Raw genomic sequence first — 18355 nt, 5'->3', positions numbered from 1 at the left:
GCTGGATCCTCTACACCCCAGACAAAACGGGAGTACGGCCAGCGCTGCAAACAGGGAGTTGCAGCGCTGGTGATGCCCTGCAGATGTGTACACCTTCAAAGTTGCAGCGCTGTAACTCCCTCACCAGCGCTGCAACTTTCTGATGTAGACAAGCCCTTAGAGTTCAGAAAATGAGATACTAGCACCTGAATCCTCTAAGCTTAATTACCAGCTTAGATCTGATAGCACTGCCACCACCCAAATTTTGGCCCCCAAAGTTCCATTAAACCTTTTCACCAGGCCATTGGTTTGATGGTGGTAAGGGGTGGCAACCAAGTGGTTCACACCATGAGTTTCCCACAGTTCCTTCATGGTCTCTGCCAGGAAATTAGATCCTGAATCTGTAAGGATGTCAGAGGGCCAACCTACCCTGGCAAAAATGTCTGTTAGGGCCTGGCACACAGTGTTAGCCCTGGTGTTGCCTAGAGCTACTGCTTCCGGCCATCGGGTAGCAAAGTCCACGAAAGTCAGTATGTACTGCTTTCCTCTGGGTGTCTTTTTTGGGAAAGGACCCAGAATATTCACAGCTACTTGCTGAAATGGGACCTCAATTATGGGGAGTGGCTGGAGAGGGGCCTTGACCTGGTCTTGGTTTTTTCCCACTCTTTGGCATACCTCACAAGACCGGACATACTTGGCAACGTCCTTGCCCATCCCCTCCCAGTGGAAGAACTTTCCCAACCGGTCCTTGGTTCTGTTCACCCCAGCATGGCCACTGGGATGATTATGGGCTAAGCTTAAGAGCTTTTCCCGGTACTCACTTGGAACCACCAACTGTTTTCGCGGATGCCAGTTTTCCTGGTGTCCACTAGAAAGAGTTTCCTTGTACAAAAGTTCTTGTTTTACATCAAACCGGGATTGATTAGAAGAGCTGAGAGGCGGTGGGGTGCTCCGTGCCGCCGCCCAAGCTTTCTGAAGGCTGTCATCTGCTTTCTGCTTAGTCTGGAACTGTTCCCTTGAAGCTGGAGACACCAGTTTTTCCTTAGACTGTGGACTTGGGCTTGGTCCCTCTGGAAGCGATGTAGGTGATGGGGTTGTTTCCGTTGCTGGTGAACCGCTCTCCGCTGGTGCACCGGGGGTATTTCAGGCTCTGGCTGAGCCTCTTGGATGTGATTGTCTGCTGCTTCTGCCAGTTCAGGCTCGCTGGCACCCTCTGGCATTGGAGTTGAAGATGGATTTGCAAGCACTGTTGTCAGTGCTGGCAACGGTTCTGGTGCTGGCTGCTTTTCCAGTTCCTGGTCTGGGACTGGAAGCACTGTGGCTGTTTCTGTTGTTGACATGGGATCCGGGTCCACTACCTCTGTCTGGGTCTCTTGTAACACAGACGGGGCCTCTGTGGACGGCTCAGGAACAGGAATGGGTCTGGAAGCTTGCCTGGTTTGGCTGCGGGTAACCATTCCCACTCTCTTGGCCCGCCTCACCTGGTTGGCCAAGTCTTCCTCCAGTAGCATGGGGATGGAATAATTGTCATAGACTGCAAAAGTCCACATTTCTGACCAGCCTTTGTACTGGACAGGTAGTTCAGCTGTAGGCAAGTCTACAGCTTGTGACATGAAGGGGTAAATTGTCACTTGGGCCTTTGGGTTGATGAATTTGGGGTCGACCAAGGATTGGTGGATAGCTGACACTTGTGCCCCCGTGTCTCTCCACGCAGTAACCTTCTTTTTGCCCACTCTCAAAATTTCCCTTCGCTCCAAGGGTATTTGAGAGGCATCTGGGCCTGGGGATCTTTGGTGTGATGGTGGTGTAATGACTTGCACTCGGTTGGGGTTCTTTGGGCAGTTGGCCTTTATATGTCCCAGTTTATTACATTTAAAGCATCACCCAGCTGACTGGTCACTGGGCCGAGGTGGGTTACTGGAGACTGGTGAGGTGGAAGAATAGGGCGTCTGTGGCTTTCCTTGGGTTGTCGGCGGGGTCTTTGGCTGCCCTCGGTTATAGGGTTTATTGTCGGTGTGCCCTCTGGGGTATTCGTTCCCCTTGACAGTAGCTTTTTTTTTTTTGCCACTTCCATCCATTTGGCTCCAATTTCCCCCGCCTCGATTACCATTTTGGGTTTTCCATCTAGGATGTACCTCTCTATTTTCTTAGGAATACCATCTAAGAACTGCTTCATTTGTATTAGGAGATGCATCTCGTCCATATTGTTAACCTTTGTTCCTGATATCCAGGCTTCATAATTCTTTGCAATGTGGTAGGCGTGTCAGGGGAATGACACATCTGGTTTTCATTTTTGGTTTCTGAACCGCCGACGGGCATGTTCAGGTGTTATCCCCATTCTGTATCTGGCCTTGGTTTGAAAACGTTTATAATCGTTCATTTTCTTCTTAGGCATTTCAGCCACCACCTCTGCTAAGGGTCCACTGAGCAGTGGCCTCAATTCTACCATGTACTGGTCTTCAGAGATGCTGTACCCAAGGCAGGCTCTTTCAAAATTTTCTAAGAAGGCCTCAGTGTCATCACCTGCCTTGTAGGTGGGAAATCTCTTGGGATGTGGAACCATAATTGGAGAAGTATTGTTAGAATTGGCTAGGTTCTGTTGTTTTGCCTTTTCTAATTCCAGGGCCTGCTGGTGGGCTTCCCTTAGGAGTTCCAGCTCTCTCCTGTGGGCAGCCTCTTTTTTTCTTTCTCTCAGCTTCATTTCTTGTAGTGTTTTTTTCATGTCTCGCTTGTGGTCTGCCTCTTTGATTTGTGCCTCTGCAACCACTTTTGCCCTGGAAGTCATGTTTCCTGCTTTCTTGTGCTGAGGCGCCCTCTGGTGTTTACTGCCTGAAATGCTGGTTCTCTGTTGGCTTCCTGGGGTTGCTTAGCAACAGAGTCCTTTTTAACTTACTAGCCTCTCCCGAAGAGTTAAAAAGCAAAAGAAAACTCTCTTTCATTTACAAATGTGTCCTGGCTGGAGTGCGTTGCTACCACTTAAGGCTGCTTTGTTTAATAAACGACCATCGTTAAACCTTAATAGCCCTCCCTATGCACAGCTAGAACAGAGCAAGGAAGAAAAAAAAATTTATCTGGCTGCAGTTTAAAAAAAATAAACCCCTTCCCTCTGCTTATAACCAGCTAGCAGAGAAGCAAATTAATAATCTTACCGGCTTTTGGATTCTTATCTATCCCACTCAGCTGCCAACCATGTCATAGCCTTCCCTCTCAGATCTGAACCTTAGAGTTCAGAAAATGAGATACTAGCACCTGAATCCTCTAAGCTTAATTACCAGCTTAGATCTGATAGCACTGCCACCACCCAAAAATATAGTGTTTTGGGGCACTCTGACCTCCCCAACCTTCCCTGGGGACCCCAAGAACCCAGATCCCTTGGGTTCTTAAAACAAGGAGAAATAAACCATTCTCCCATCTTTCCCCCTCCCAGAATTTCCCTCCCTGGGCTATCCTGAGAGATACTGATCCAACCTCTTAAATCACTATACAGAGAAGCATCTCCCTTCCCTTCCACAAAGAGGCAAACAGATTCAAGGAAAACAGAGAGAGATTCTATCTCTCCCCCCTCTCGTCTCCCCGACCCGTCCTGGTGAGTTATCCCAATCCCCTGGAATAAAACAAGGGAAACAAGAAGAAAAAAAATCAATCAGGTTCTCTAAAAAGAAATGTTTTAATAAAAGAAAGGAAAAAGTAAAGAATTATCTCTGTAGCTTCAAGATGTAAATATTACAGGGTCCTATAGCTTACAGACACCAGAAAGAGACTTTCCCCCCAGTACCAATACAAATCAAAATATTTCCAGCAACTACACATATAAAAGTTAACCAGCCAGATCCACAATTGCAAATAGAGTAAAACAATAAAAAAGCCTAAACCGCCTGTTTTTACTTACTATTTGAACAGAAACTTAGAGAGCCTGTAGTAATGTCTGGTCTCTCTCAGACCCTCCGAGAGAACACACAATGGACAAAGAACACACACAAAAGCTTCCCTCCACCCAAATTTAAAAGTATCTTGTCTTCTGATTGGTCTTCTGGTCAGGTTCCAATTCCCTGCTTGTAACCCTTTACAGGTAGAAGAGACATTAACCCTTAACAATCTGTTTATGACAGAGTGGCAACCTGAAAAGGCCACAGAGCTTGCAAAGGTTACAAAACTTAAAAGGCTATGCTAATAATAACTGAAGTTACAAAGTCTGCAAAGAGGTTGCAGAACTTAATGATACCAGTTACAGATCATACAATTGCATTTGAATGGAGGCTTTACATAACATTTCCTGCGCCTTGGTCACCCCAAATTGTGGTGACCATCCAAAGGGGGATGGCGTGCCTCTGCTCATCCATGCCATGCTTCAACTTCTGGAACAATTCCAGATTTTCATTACACATAGCATGTCCACAGTAACAGAAATACATATCAAAATATTGACCAGAGGATGTAACAATGAGTGTCAAACAGTCCTTCTCATGCACAACATTTAGATGAAAATCAGAACAATTGGTGGGAAGGTAAACAATTGGTAACGGAGGTAGTTATCACAGGCTTTTGGATGGAGGTGGCCCCCATGGGGATAGGTACGTGACTGACAATTTGGCAGGAGACGAAGGGGTAAGGAGAGGGAGGGTTCTAGTTGGAGTTAAAGAGGGTTGTGAGAATGGTTTGTTGCTATTCCTTGCCTAATACAGTATCTTCCCTCTTCCCAAGCACCATACACCATAATGCTAGCAATGAGACAAGCTCTACAAGACAAACGTAAAACATGAAACATAAAACACAGAACATGAGACAACATAGAAGTTTTGTCACGACGATGCACCATGGTGCGTTTCAGTTGTTCTTCAGCTGGTACCAGCTCTTTCTGGTGTTCTAAAAAAAACAGAAATTGCGACAAGGACTTAAACATTGTAAACTGTAGGCTATCGTAGAGAGGAACATGGAGTCGGGGTCGTCCCCCCTATAGGCTTGAGCTGTCCCCAATAGACCCACTTCCCCTGGAGGCCTTGGTCAATTTGGAACACTGTATCACTTCCCATATTACAAATAGTAAACAGCCCTTCCCACCTTGCTTGGAGGGGCTTAGTGTTTCATTTCATGTACATTACCTGATCACCCATCTGCCAGGTGGGTGGTTTCTGTCGCCCCTTGTCCATTTTTTCTGAGCCTGTCCCATTGTTTGCTGCATGAGTTGAACAGCTCGAGGAAGTTTCTCTCTTAGAAGTTTATACCATTGGATCAGCTCCGGACTGGTGGAGTTGGAAGGGGAGGGGACCGATTGTGCTCGCATAAGGCGCATTGGTCGTCCAAACGTTAATTGGAAAGGTGTCACTGAACTACTGTACTGGGATCTGCTCCTGATTACGGCTAACACTAAAGTCAAATGTTTCGTCCAGCCCCCCCCTTCTCTGACAAGACTTTAGACTAGGCTGTTTTGATGGTACAATTTATACACTCCACCTGCCCAGAGCTACGAGGGTACCTAGGAATATGCAGCTTCCGCTGTATTCCCAAAGCATCCACCAATGCCTTTCAGACCGCCGACACAAGCTGGGGTCTCCTGTCCGAATCAGTTACCTTGGGAGATCCATATCTACAAATGATCTCCTTGAACAGAACCTTAGCTGTTTTTTCGGCGCTATGGGTTTTCATGGGGAACACTTTTACCCATCCCGAAAACGTGTCCACTATCACCAAAAATGAGATATATCCTCCTTTCCTGGGTGGTAACCCTTCAATAAAATCTACCTGGAGGCGAGCCCACGGACCTTCCGGCTCTCGCTGATGACCTAAAGGCAGCTGATCCTCGGATTCCCCTGGTCAGCGTGGGTTAAAAGCAGCACATGTAAGGCAATTTTGTACCCAATTGGTCACGTCCTGTCGCTATCCTGGCCAGCGGCTATGTCTCTAGCTCGTTGCAGAGTCCCTTCCATGCCTTCGTGGGCCAACGCATGGGACCAACATATAATTTCCTGTCGATTTCACTGTGCTGGTACTACTACCGGGTGATCCTCTGGGTGTTCATCTTGCTTTAACTGCTGACACAGGGCCCCTCATGTGGTGACAGCAGCCACCACAGGGGTTCTTGCTAACCCACCACTTTATTGTTAAAAAGGGCTTCCACTGATGAGTCTGCACTTCAATGACCTTTAACATATCCTACTAACAATTGATTAGGGTTAGCAGAGGACCCACTGGTGCACACCCTCCCAGTCCTTACGATGGACCAACTCCTTCCCGTCGGCACTTCCCCAGTCACTACTGGCCCATTGTGGCATCCATTTAGTTAATCCTCCTAACACATACTGAGAATCTGAAAAGACCACCAAAGGTCCCAGGCACGACTCCCAAAGCTTTAAACATTCCATCAATGCCTTTAATTCAGTCAGCTGTGCCGACTCTTGGGGCCAAACTTGCACTACTGGTTTATCTTCCAGATTTATGACTGCGCTCTGTATGTATTTTTTTCCCTCTTGTACCCAAGCTGCCCCATCTGAAAAGTAAATGTTGGCTGGTGCTGTTCGGCTCCATGCTTGCTCTGTTGAGGTTACTCAACCCATTGGCACTGGATTGGTCTCTGGCACAGGGCACTCAAGTTTTGCCCCTTTTGTCTGACGCAAGACCCCGATAGTTGCCCAGCACCTGGGATATTTTGGTATTGGACCCCTCGATTTACCAAGGCCAGGGTCCACTGAGCCATCCTTGGGTTACTTACTCCTGCTTGGGTGGGTTTTCCTGACAATATATATTTTAAGGGGGTGTGGGTGCTCTGAATTATAACTGGATTATCTCCCACCACCACCGCCCCTACTTCCAGCACCCATATTACTGCCAGACATTCCCTTTCACATGGGCCAAACTTTTGCTCCACTGGTGTTAAAAGGCATGAATAAAATGCTATTGGGGCTGTTTTCTGCAATGGGTCCGCTTGTAACAACACCACAGCCAATGCCTCAGGACTGGTGGCGACCCTCACATATATGGACTCTCCAACCTGTACGGGTCACAGTGTCGCTGCTCGCAACAAAGATTGCTTTAGCTCACCAAAAGCTGCTTCCTGTTCCGGGCCCCACTGGAATTGGGCCTCCTTCCTCAATAGGCTATAAAAGGGTTTGGTAATACACGCATAGTCCCATATGTGGGCTCTTACAAAATTAAAAGCCCCATATATGGCCTGTAGGCCTCTCCAATCTTGGGGGGCTGGCAGATTCTGCAATGCTGACAATCGTTGTTCACTAATAGACCTTCCTGTTTCCGATAGGGTAACCCCTAGATACTCCACCTGTGGTTGTATTAATTGTGCCTTTTCCAGGGACTCCTTCATGCCATACTGTTGAATCAACTTCAGTACTTGTACAGTCCTCTCTCGAGCATCCGCATCGTCCATTCCCATTATCAGGATGTCATCCACATATGAGACCACTCACCCCTTATCCCCTGGAGGGAGATGCTCTAACATTTGGGTCACTACCTTATGTGCAATAGCGGGGGTGCTATGAAATCCCTGGGGTACGTGGGTAAAGCAATACTGTACTCCATCCATGTGGAACGCAAATTGGTCCTGTGATCCTTCCTCGAATGGGATAGCAAAGAAACAGACAAATCCAATACAGAAAATCTTTTAGCTTCTCTTAGTATGTCTTGTAACACCTGGGTCATGTCTGCGACTATTGGTGCCCACTGGGGGGGCGGTCATCACATTGACAGTCAGTCTCCATGAGACACCATTAGCTTTCCTCACGGGTCATATCGGGGAATTAAAGGGGGAAGTCATTCTTTTCACTACTCCCTGTCCTTCCAGTTCCCTGACTATCTCTGCTACAGCCCGGCGTGCCACAGTGGGGATAGGATATTGTTTCTGTGGGGGGACCGCTGGTCCTTCTATTTTCACTGGTTCCCCAGTCCATTTACCGCAGTCCAGCTTGTGGGCCGCCCATGCCTGGGGAAAGCACTTCCTCCACTTCTCCTTGTTATCTCTGGTCACTGCCGCCACTCCCAGCATACTACGCATCAGCAATCCTGTATTTCCCTGCCTTACTTCAAGGGTTCAGTCTTTCTTTGGGGTCCTCCATAAACTTTTGTTAGCACAATTAACCACTATTCCTCCCTCCCGCAAGCAATCTATGCCCAAAATTGGTTCTGTAGTCATGGGGCTATAAATCCAGGGCCATCTTTGAGTGAGATTCCCCACCCAGGTGATCAATCGTCCCAACACTTGTCTCTCCACCAAGGTACCATCAAATCCCTGGATCTCAATGGTTCCCTGGATTGGCACTCCCGGCACTAGGTAGGAGAGCAGTGAGACAGCCGTGCCGGTGTCCACCAGTGCCACAAAATCTAGTTCAGATGCCTCAGGGTGCTCACGTGGCCCCCCCACCCAAAGGCGCACCCACAACCTTCCTCCTGAATCCACCTGGAGAGGTCCCACCCAGGTCCATTCCTGGGTGCTTCCCTCTCCCAGTGGACTCGGGGAGTTGGGGCCCCCCTAATCTGAGGTTGCTTTTCTGTTCCCGATATCGCCCCCTGGCTCTGGGAGCTTCAACCCCAGCTGAATGCAGTGGAGTGCTAGGGACTCCGTGGACTTCCCGTCCCATTGGCCCATGGGTTCCCCCGGTCCTTCAAGGCCATTTACAACTGCATGCAGAGCCAACTGGTGTCTGGTCGGGGGCACCTGTATCTAGGTGCTGGGGCTGCAGCCATAGCGATGGGAGCAGGAGACCCAGTTCCGGGCTGACCAACCACTCTGGTGGTCCGGCGCGCCACTTCCCTAAGGTGTGATATGTCTAGGGGCTCTCCCTGCCTCCACACTCCCATAGCCATCTGAACATCTTTGGGCAACATTGCAGCAATAACCTTTTATTCGGCTGTTGGGACCACAATCTCGGACAGGGTCCTGGGGATCGCTCCCCCCGGGTGCAGGCTGGATACCTCCCAGTTAACAATCCTGCTAATGCCATTCTTTTCACAAAAATGTCAGGGGCCTCCCCTGGAGTGGGAGAGCCCTCTGCATACTGGCGGCTAACCTCCTGCAGTGCCTCTCCTTGAGCCAAATTACGAACCAGCGCAAACAGGGACTGCCACCGTCCATCTGCCTGTGTTCGTAGTGCAATTCCCATATCGCACCCCAGTACTGTGGATGCCGCCCTCAACAGCTTCCTAACCTCCTCTGGGTTTAACCCCTGATCCTCTATAGCCATCAGAAACTGATACGCCCATTCCAAGAATGTGCTTGCCTTGGCTGGGCCTAACCCCTGAGCCAGAGAAGTTATCTCCACAGGAGTCAATGCTATTTCCTGCATGGTTACCTCTGTTACTGGTCCGGGCTCCCTCTCTGGGCCAGGGGGCCGTGCTGGAAAGTTAACCATTGCACAGCTGCCACCGGGGCAGGCCGAGCTCCCGGCCCATCTGGTGCCATCCCAGGGTTGGGATCATACCATATGTCCCCATCCCAGTCTCCGGGGTCATATCAGAGTGGCGCCTTTGTCCCCAGTCCAGGGGTCCTGCTGCTCTCCTGCCCGGACGGGTCCCCTGCTCTAACACCAATCCCTGCAAACACTCCACTTGGGCCTCCAACTCTTTAGATTGTTCCCTCTCTTCCTCAGCCTGTTCAGCTCTCTCCGTAGCCTTGATGGCAGAGATTGCTAGCTACTGACAGCTTGCCCCTGCCACTTGTGCCTGTGCCTTCCACATATTCCTCTCTGCCTTTACCTGCTCCAACTCCTGCTTCACTTGCATAGTCTCAGAATTATAGTCAGCTTTAGCAGTTTGCCAAACACAACAAGTTTGCCACAACGACCATGCCGCCATCCGATCCTTAGTCTTTGAATCAGATGATAAATCTCACAATATTTCTGATACGTATCTTCTACGTCTACCATGGTGTCCCCTGATGAAACCGCCCCTGGGACCCATGGTAGACGTAGAAGATACGTACCAGAAATAAAAGAGGTGCTGTTGTCATCATGAACAGGTCTGACTATGAAAAGGAGGCCGCCAGACAACTCTCCAACACCAAATTCTACAGGCCACTTCCCTCAGATCCCACTGAGGAATACACTAAGAAACTGCATCATCTACTCAGGACACTCCCTACACTAACACTGGAACAAATCAACATACCCTTAGAGCCCCGACCAGGGTTATTCTATCTGCTACCCAAGATCCACAAACCCAGAAATCCTGGACACCCCATCATCTTGGGCATTGGCATTCTCACTGAAGGACTGTCTGGATATGTGGACTCTCTACTCAGACCCTATGCCACCAGCACTCCCAGCTATCTCCGTGACACCATTGATTTCCTGAGGAAACTACAATGCATTGGTGACTTTCCAGAAAACACCATCCTAGCCACCATGGATGTAGAGGCCCTCTACACAAACATATCACATTCATATGGAATACAAGCTGTCAGGAACAGTATCCCTGATGATGCCACAGCACAACTGGTTTCTGAGCTGTGTGCCTTTATCCTCACACACAACTATTTCAAATTTGATGACAATATATACCTTCAGATTAGTGGCACCACTATGGGCACCCGCATGGCCCCACAATATGCCAACATTTTTATGGCTGACCTTGAACAACGCTTCCTCAGCTCTTGTCCACTCACACCCCTTCTCTACCTACTCTACATTGATGATATCTTCATCATCTGGACCCATGGGAAGGAGACTCTGGAAAAATTCCACCATGATTTCAACAGCTTCCACCCCACCATCAACCTCAGCCTGGAACAATCTACACGGGAGATCCACTTCCTAGACACCACGGTGCAAATAAGTGATGGTCACATTAACACCACCCTATACCGAAAACCTACAGACTGCTATGCCTACCTTTCTGCCTCCAGCTTCCATCCCAGGCACACCACACGATCCATTGTCTACAGCCAAGCACTGAGGTACAACCGCATCTGCTCCAACCCCTCAGACAGAGACCAACACCTACAAAATCTTCACCAAGCATTCTCAAAACTACAATACCCGCACGAGGAAATAAAGAAACAGATCAGCAGAGCCAGACGTGTACCAGGAAGCCTCCTACTGCAAGACAAACCCCAAAAAAGAAACCAACAGAACTCCACTGGCCATCACATACAGTCCCCAGCTAAAACCTCTCCAACGCATCATCAGGGATCTACAACCCATTCTGGACAATGATCCCTCACTTTCACAAGCCTTGGGTGGCAGGCCAGTCCTTGCCCACAGACAACCTGCCAACCTGAAGCATATTCTCACCAGTAACTGCACACTGCACCATAGTAACTCTAACTCAGGAACCAATCCATGCAACAAACCTCGATGCCAACTCTATCCACATATCTACACCAGCGACACCATCACAGGACCTAACCAGATCAGCCACACCATCACTGGTTCATTCCCCTGCACATCCACCAATGTAATATACGCCATCATATGCCAGCAATGCCCCTCTGCTATGTACATTGGCCAAACCAGACAGTCCCTACGGAAAAGGATAAATGGACACAAATCAGATATTAGAAATGGCAATATACAAAAACCTGTAGGAGAACACTTCAATCTACCTGAACACACAATAGCAGATTTAAAGGTAGCCATCATGCAGCAAAAAAAACTTCAGAACCAGACTTCAAAGAGAAACTGCTGAGCTCCAGTTCATCTGCAAATTTGACACCATCAGCTCAGGATTAAACAAAGCCTGTGAATGGCTTGCCAACTACAAAACCAGTTTCTCCTCCCTTGGTTTTCACACCTCAACTGCTAGAAGAGGGCCTCATCTTCCCTGATTGAACTGACCTTGTTATCTCTAGCCTGCTTCTTGCTTGCATATATATACACACCTTCCCCTGGAAATTTCCACTACATGCATCCGACGAAGTGGGTATTCACCCACGAAAGCTTATGCTCCAATACATCTGTTAGTCTATAAGGTGCCGCAGGATTCTTTGCTGCTTTTACATGGTAGATCTGGTGTGTCTGTCTGCGGTCACAAATCCAGGCTGCCGAGAGGGTCAAGAAGCAGGGGCTTGTGTGCACGCCTTCTTCCTCTTATTTCTAGAACTGGGCGGCTCCTGTCACGTTCACTGAGTTTCCTTTCTGTGTCCGTCATCAAGCATTCCCAGACCAGTTCCTTTCATGCATACCAGGTTCTTCTTTTCTTTTCAGCACTTCATGACTGCCTTCTCAGGGCAGATTATATCAGACACACCTGGCTCCTGGCTCCTCTCTCCTTGCAGTTCCTCTCCACCCAGTCCCACATACACTCCCTTGTTCACACTCTCTCTGAGGGATGGGATATTACAAAGCTTGGAAGTTCATATAAGTGGCAACCTGAAAAGGCCACAGAGCTTGCAAAGGTTACAAAACTTAAAAGGCTATGCTAATAATAACGGAAGTTACAAAGTCTGCAAAAGGATTGCAGAATTTAATGATACAAGTTACAGATCTTACAATTGCATTTGAGCGGAGGCTTTACATAACAGAGGGAAGATAGTCCAAGGAGGCTCCTGCAGGGAAAAACAGGGCACTTTGGAAGCCTCATAAGCAGCTGGTGGTGCCTGTTATGCCTGGTCGGGAAGCTAATGTTAGCCCCTAGCTGTCCTTTGGCAGGGCACCTGCAGACACAGAGAAGTTGTGGAAGGCTGAAAAGGGATTTGTACTGACTGGCTGTTCAGAAAGAGGTGGGAGATAAGCGTAAGCCTTGTGATTTTCCTCAGGAGTGGAAGAGGGCTGCGGGGTCCCCCAACGCTTCTCTACAGCCTATACCTGCCATCAAGGAAGCTGGATTTTGGGTGGCAATGGGGAGCATGGGTCCTTTGCTTTGGCCAATCCAGAGGGGAATAACTCTATTTTGGTGGTAGGGGACTATGGTGCACACTCTCCAGCACCTGTTGCTCTAACACAGGGGCGGGCCACATCGGGTTTCGTAAATTATATGGAGAGCTGATTAGGGGAGGGGGTCATGGCCCGGCCCCCACCCCTTATCTGCCCCCCTGGGACTCCTGCCCCATCCAATCCCCCCGTTCCCTGACGGCCTCCCCAGACCCCTGGCCCCATCCACGCCCCCCCCGCTCCCTGTCCCCTGACCGCCCCCTAACCCCGCCGCCCCATCCAACCCCTCCTCTCATTCCAGATGGCCCACCCGGGACTCCACCTCATCCAACCACCCCTTCTTCCTGTCTCCTGACTGCCCCCTGGCACCCCATCCAACCTCCTCTCCTTGCTGGCTGCCCTCCTCCCGGGACCCCTGCCCCCATTCAACCCCCTTTCCCCCCTCAACCACACCCCCACCCCTGATCACGACCCCGAACTCCCCTGCCCTCTATCCAACCCCCTCTTGCTCCGTGCCCCCTTACCGTGCTGCCTGGAGCATCAGTGGCTGGCAACACTACAGCCACACCACCAGCCGCCACCACCATGCAGCTCAGAGCACTGGGCCAGGCTGGGCTCTACAGCTGCACTGCCCCAGGAGCTCACCGACCCACCGCCCAGAGCTTTGCTCCGGCGGCAGAGCGAGCAAGCTGAGGCTGGAGGGGAAGGGAGACCGCAGGGGAGGGGCTGGGGGTGAGCCTCTCAGGCCAGGAGCTTGGGGGCCGGGCAGGACGGTCCTGCGGGCCGGATGTGGCCTGTGGGCCGTAGTTTGTCCACCTCTTCTCTAACACAAAGGCTTGAGACTATGGCCAAAGCCCTTTCCATCACTGTTTTCAGCCAAGTAGGTTTTCCTCAGAATATTTTGTCAACTCCTGGGTCACATTTCATGGCCTGGTGGGATGGGATGGGATGTTCACCCCAGCCCAGCCCTGAAGAAGTCGAGGTGACTCAGAAGGGCCACAGCTGAGGAGAGCCCAGGACTGATCAAGGCTTACTGATAATGAAGCCCAGCTGGGTAGGGGCAGGCTGAGGCTGTATAAAGCCAGGAAGCTGGCAGCAGAAGGAGGCTGCAGTCACTGTCTCAGCACAGGGAGGTGGGAAGGAGGAACCCCTCTGAGACCCTAGCCCTGCAAGAAGGGGCCACCCAGAGGAGTTGCAGGGAAGAAAGAAGAGTAGGGAGAAGCCCAGGGTCAGAAATGAGGGCTGAGATCATGTAGACCAGAGGAGGGCAAACTACGGCCCGCAGGCCACATCTGGCCCATGGGACCATCCTTCCCGGGCCCCGAGATCCTGGCCCAGGATGCTCGCCCCCGACCCTCCCCTACTGTCCCCCTTCCCCTGCAGCCTCAGCTCGCTAGGCCACCGGCATAATGCTCTGGGAGGAGGGGCTGTGAGCTCCTGGGGCAGCGTAGCTGCAAAGCCCGGCCTGACCCGGTGCTCTGAGCTGCTTGGTGGCAGCGGTGGCGTGGCCCGGCTCCAGCCAGGCAGTGCGGCTGTAGCACCACCAGCCACCAGTGCTCCAGGCAGAGCGTTAAGGGGGCAGGGAGCAGGGGGATGGGTGGATAGAGGGCAGGGGAGTTTGAGGTGGTGGTTGGGGGCAGGGGTGTGGACAGGGGTTGGGGTGGTTGGGGGGAAAACAGGGGATTGAATGGGGGCAGGGGTCCTGGAGGGGCAGTTAGGAAGGAGAAGGGGTTGGACGGGGCAGCAGGAGGCAGTCAGGGGCAGGGAGAAGGGGTGGTTGGCTGGGGCAGGGGTCCTGTGGGGGCTGTCAGGAATGAGAGGAGGGGTTGGATGGGGCGGTGGAGGTCCGGGAGCGGTCAGAGGACAAGAATCAGGGGTATTTGGATGGAGCAGGAGTCTCGGGGGGGGGGGGGCAGATAGGAGGTGGGGGCCGGGCCACGACCTTCTCCCCTAACCGGCCCTCCATACAATTTACAAAACCTGATGCTGCCCTCAGGCAAAAAGTTTGCCCACCCGATGTAGACCTTGGCTGATTATGGGGCATCTGGGCTGGAACCCAGAGGTGGGGCCAGGTGCCCCAATCCCCCAGTGCACTTACTTGGAATTGGCACGGATGATTGCTTGGGACAGCATCCAGACAACTTGTCTGGAGGGGCTTTGGTACCCCAGAAGGGGAAAGCTATACAGCGACCTGGCCACATGGCCAAGTCACATAGAGAAAGCACCCTAGGTCCTGACGAGCGAGAGGGCACTAGACTGGATGAAAGGGAGCTGATCCCCAGACCCAGCCACAAGAGCGTGCCACGAATATATGCAAACAAGAGGGAGAACGACTGGGATGAAGTGCTACCCTGTCTGTTCTTTGCCTGTTGGTATGTTCTCCAGGAATCTACAGGGTTCACCCGTATTTGATCTCCTGTGTGGGAGAAAGGAGAGGATCTTGGATCTCATCCAGGACTCCGGGGAGTGGGGAACCAGGGACTATGTACAAAAATTCAGAAAGGAGTTAAGGAACATCATGGAAGTGAGTCAAACTCACCTCACTGATAGCCAGCCCCCACAGCAGGCCTGGTATGACCAGGATGCTTGTGAAGACTCCTCAGGATTGGGGGATTTAGTGCTAGGGCAATTCCCTGGAAAAAGGCACAACACGCAAAGCTCATGGGCAGGATTGCACCAGGTTTGTGGAAAGGGAGGATGAAGCCACATGTAGTGTAAAAAATCCCCCAGTGAAGTTGCCTCATAGACACTGCACGTGACTAAATCAAAGCCTAGCACAATCGAGAAAACCTTGTGACTGGGATTTGTTGTGCTGAAGGGAGGTTGGGACCTCACACAACTCAGTATCTGGTGGCTGAACGTCTGGATGACTCATTACTTGGGAGCACTGAGAGCTAACAGACTGAGAGGGCAAAGGTTATGGCTGTGCTGCAAAGCCACAAGCAGCTATTTCCTAACATGCCAGGGAGGACTCATAAGATGGCTCATAGGCTTGATACTGTGGGATCCCAACTGCACCCAACAGGGCACACAGAACCCCTTGTAAATCACAGGAGCACATTTGTACTGAGATACAGGGTACACTGGAAATGGGGATAAGTAGAGTCTGATGGCTCCTGAGCATCTACTGTTGTGTTGATCCCTAAGACAGACAAGTCTGCAAGGTTCTGTGTTGATTATAGAAAACTTAACGCTGCCACAATTCCTGATAGATACCGTATGCCCCAAACCGTGATGTTTTAGGCAAAGCAAAATACCTAAGTAGGACTAACCTGGTGAAAGGTTACTGGCAGATTCCTTTAGACCAGAGGTGGGCAAACTACGGCCCGTGGGCCATATCTGGCCAGTGGGACCGTCCTGCCTGGCTCCCAAGCTCCTGGCCTGGGAGGCTTGCCCCCCCTCCCCCGCTGTCCCCCCTCTCCTGCAGCCTCAGCTCACTCGCTCTGCCACCGGTGCAATGCTCTGGGTGGCACCGGTGGGGCTGTGAGCTCCTGGGGCAGCGCAGCTGCACAGCCCGGCCTGACTCGGTGCTCTGAGCTGTGTGGTGGCAGTGGTGTGACCCCTAGTGTTCCAGGCAGTGCAGTAAGCAGGGGCACGGAGCAGGGGGGGTTGGATAGAGGGCAGGGGAGTTCGAAGTGGTGGTTGGGGCAGAGGTGTGGATAGGGGTTGGTGCAGTTGGGGGGGAACAGGGGGTAGAATGGGAGCAGGGGTCCCAGGGGGCAGTCAGGAAGGAGGGGGCTTTGGATGGGGCAGTCAGGGGACAGAGAGAAGGGTTGGTTGGATGGGGCGGGGGTCCCGGGGGGGCCCTCAGGGAATAAGGGGGGTTGGATGGGGCAGGAGTCCCAGGGGGGCAGATAGGAGGTGGGGGCCAGGCCACAACCCCCTCCCCTAACCGGCCCAACATATAACTTACAAAACCCAATGCATCCCTCAGGCCAAAAAGTTTGCCAGCCCGCTTTGGACAACAAGGCACAGAAGAAATCTGCCTTTATTACAGACATGGGACTTCATGAGTTTAAAATGTTAGTTTTTGAGTTAATTACTGCAGGGACCACTTGTCAATCAACTATGTGTTAAGCAGATTACAAGACTTTGCAGGAGCTTATATCACTGATCAAGCAACATCAGCAACCCCTGCACTTCCCAACAAACACTTGGGGACTAAAGTTTCAAAACTCAGAGATGCAGGCCTTATGGTAAAGGCATGTACATGTAAAATAGGAACAGCAAGTGTTCCTTATTTTGGACATAGGGACGAGGCCAGCCAACTCTCTCCTGCTACCTTGCAAGTGGAAGTTACTGTTAACCGGCCTAGACCAAAAAGCAGGTCCAGCCTTTCACGGGCTTCGTTAACTGTTACTGACGATTTTGTGCATGGGTTGAGTGACATTGTGTTCACCACAGCGGACTTGTGCAAGACGACAAAACCAAAGCTGTGTAGATAAGGACTGTCAGGAGGATTTTGCTAAAGAAAGTCTTCTCTGAACAACCTGTTCTGGCCAGTCCAGATTTGAACGAAACATTTGAACTCCACACAGCTGAACCAGTCAGTAAGTTAAGTGCAGAATCAGTGCAAGCTGGAGGAAAGGAACAAAGCATCCCCTTGAATTCTAGAGCAAGAAACTCTTCAGGGGACCTCAGTTCTCTCTCACATAAAAGAGAGATGTTATTTTATGGGAAATTAACCAACTCAGACCCCATCTCTTAACACAAAATTTCAGGTTCTAACTGACAATTCTCCACTGGTGTGGTTACACAAAACCAAAGGCACCAGCTCCAAACCGCTGGGTGGAGCACAACATCCCAAGCATATGCCATGGAAGTTGTGCACACTAAAAGGAGAGAAAACATAGCAGCAGATGCCCTGTCCTGGAACAAGGGTTCTGACCCACAACGTCCAGTTCAGCCATTTGGCAGATGCTCCTGCAGCACGGTAAGAGGGGGAGGTGTGACTCTAAGACACCCTTTATTCCAACACCCCATTGCCAGAATATTTAGCTAAATTATGTCCTGTAGGTATCAGATAAAAACTTGTGACACACTGGTCACAAGTATATTTGCGTGAGGTATGGCAGGTCGTGTAGAACAAGTTCCATATGTGTGGGTGCTGGAAATATGTTCTTAAAATCTGTTTTGGAGGCAATGGATACATAAGATGGCCTTAGACAAGAAAGGTTTGGCTTGTTTACCTGTGCTCCACTGCAAACTAAGCAGGGTAACACCAGAGACAATGGCAATACATTTGCATCTAAGCAATTGAACCAACTGGAGGAGTCGGGGACAGCATGGTGTCTGCATGTACAGCACGGTGTCTGCATGTACAGCACAGGAGAAAATCTTTATGTAGGGTCACACGTCACTGGAAAACATTTCAAAGGTTCATTGGACTATAAAAAGGGAGGAAGAGAGCCCCTCAGCTACCAACCTCTTACGGCACATTTGAAACAGAACCCTCTGAGCCTGTGAATGACAGATCCTCTGGGCCTGAAGGGCAGCAGGTGTTGGGAGCTAGAAACTGGTTTAGGCAAAGATCCAGTTTGCTAAAATTAAGTTTTAGGCACGAG

This window comes from Gopherus evgoodei, unplaced genomic scaffold (genome assembly GCF_007399415.2).
Source record: "Gopherus evgoodei ecotype Sinaloan lineage unplaced genomic scaffold, rGopEvg1_v1.p scaffold_31_arrow_ctg1, whole genome shotgun sequence".
Taxonomy (NCBI): Eukaryota; Metazoa; Chordata; order Testudines; family Testudinidae; genus Gopherus; species Gopherus evgoodei.
The sequence above is the reverse complement of the archived record's forward strand: the minus strand, read 5'-3'. Positions refer to the sequence as shown.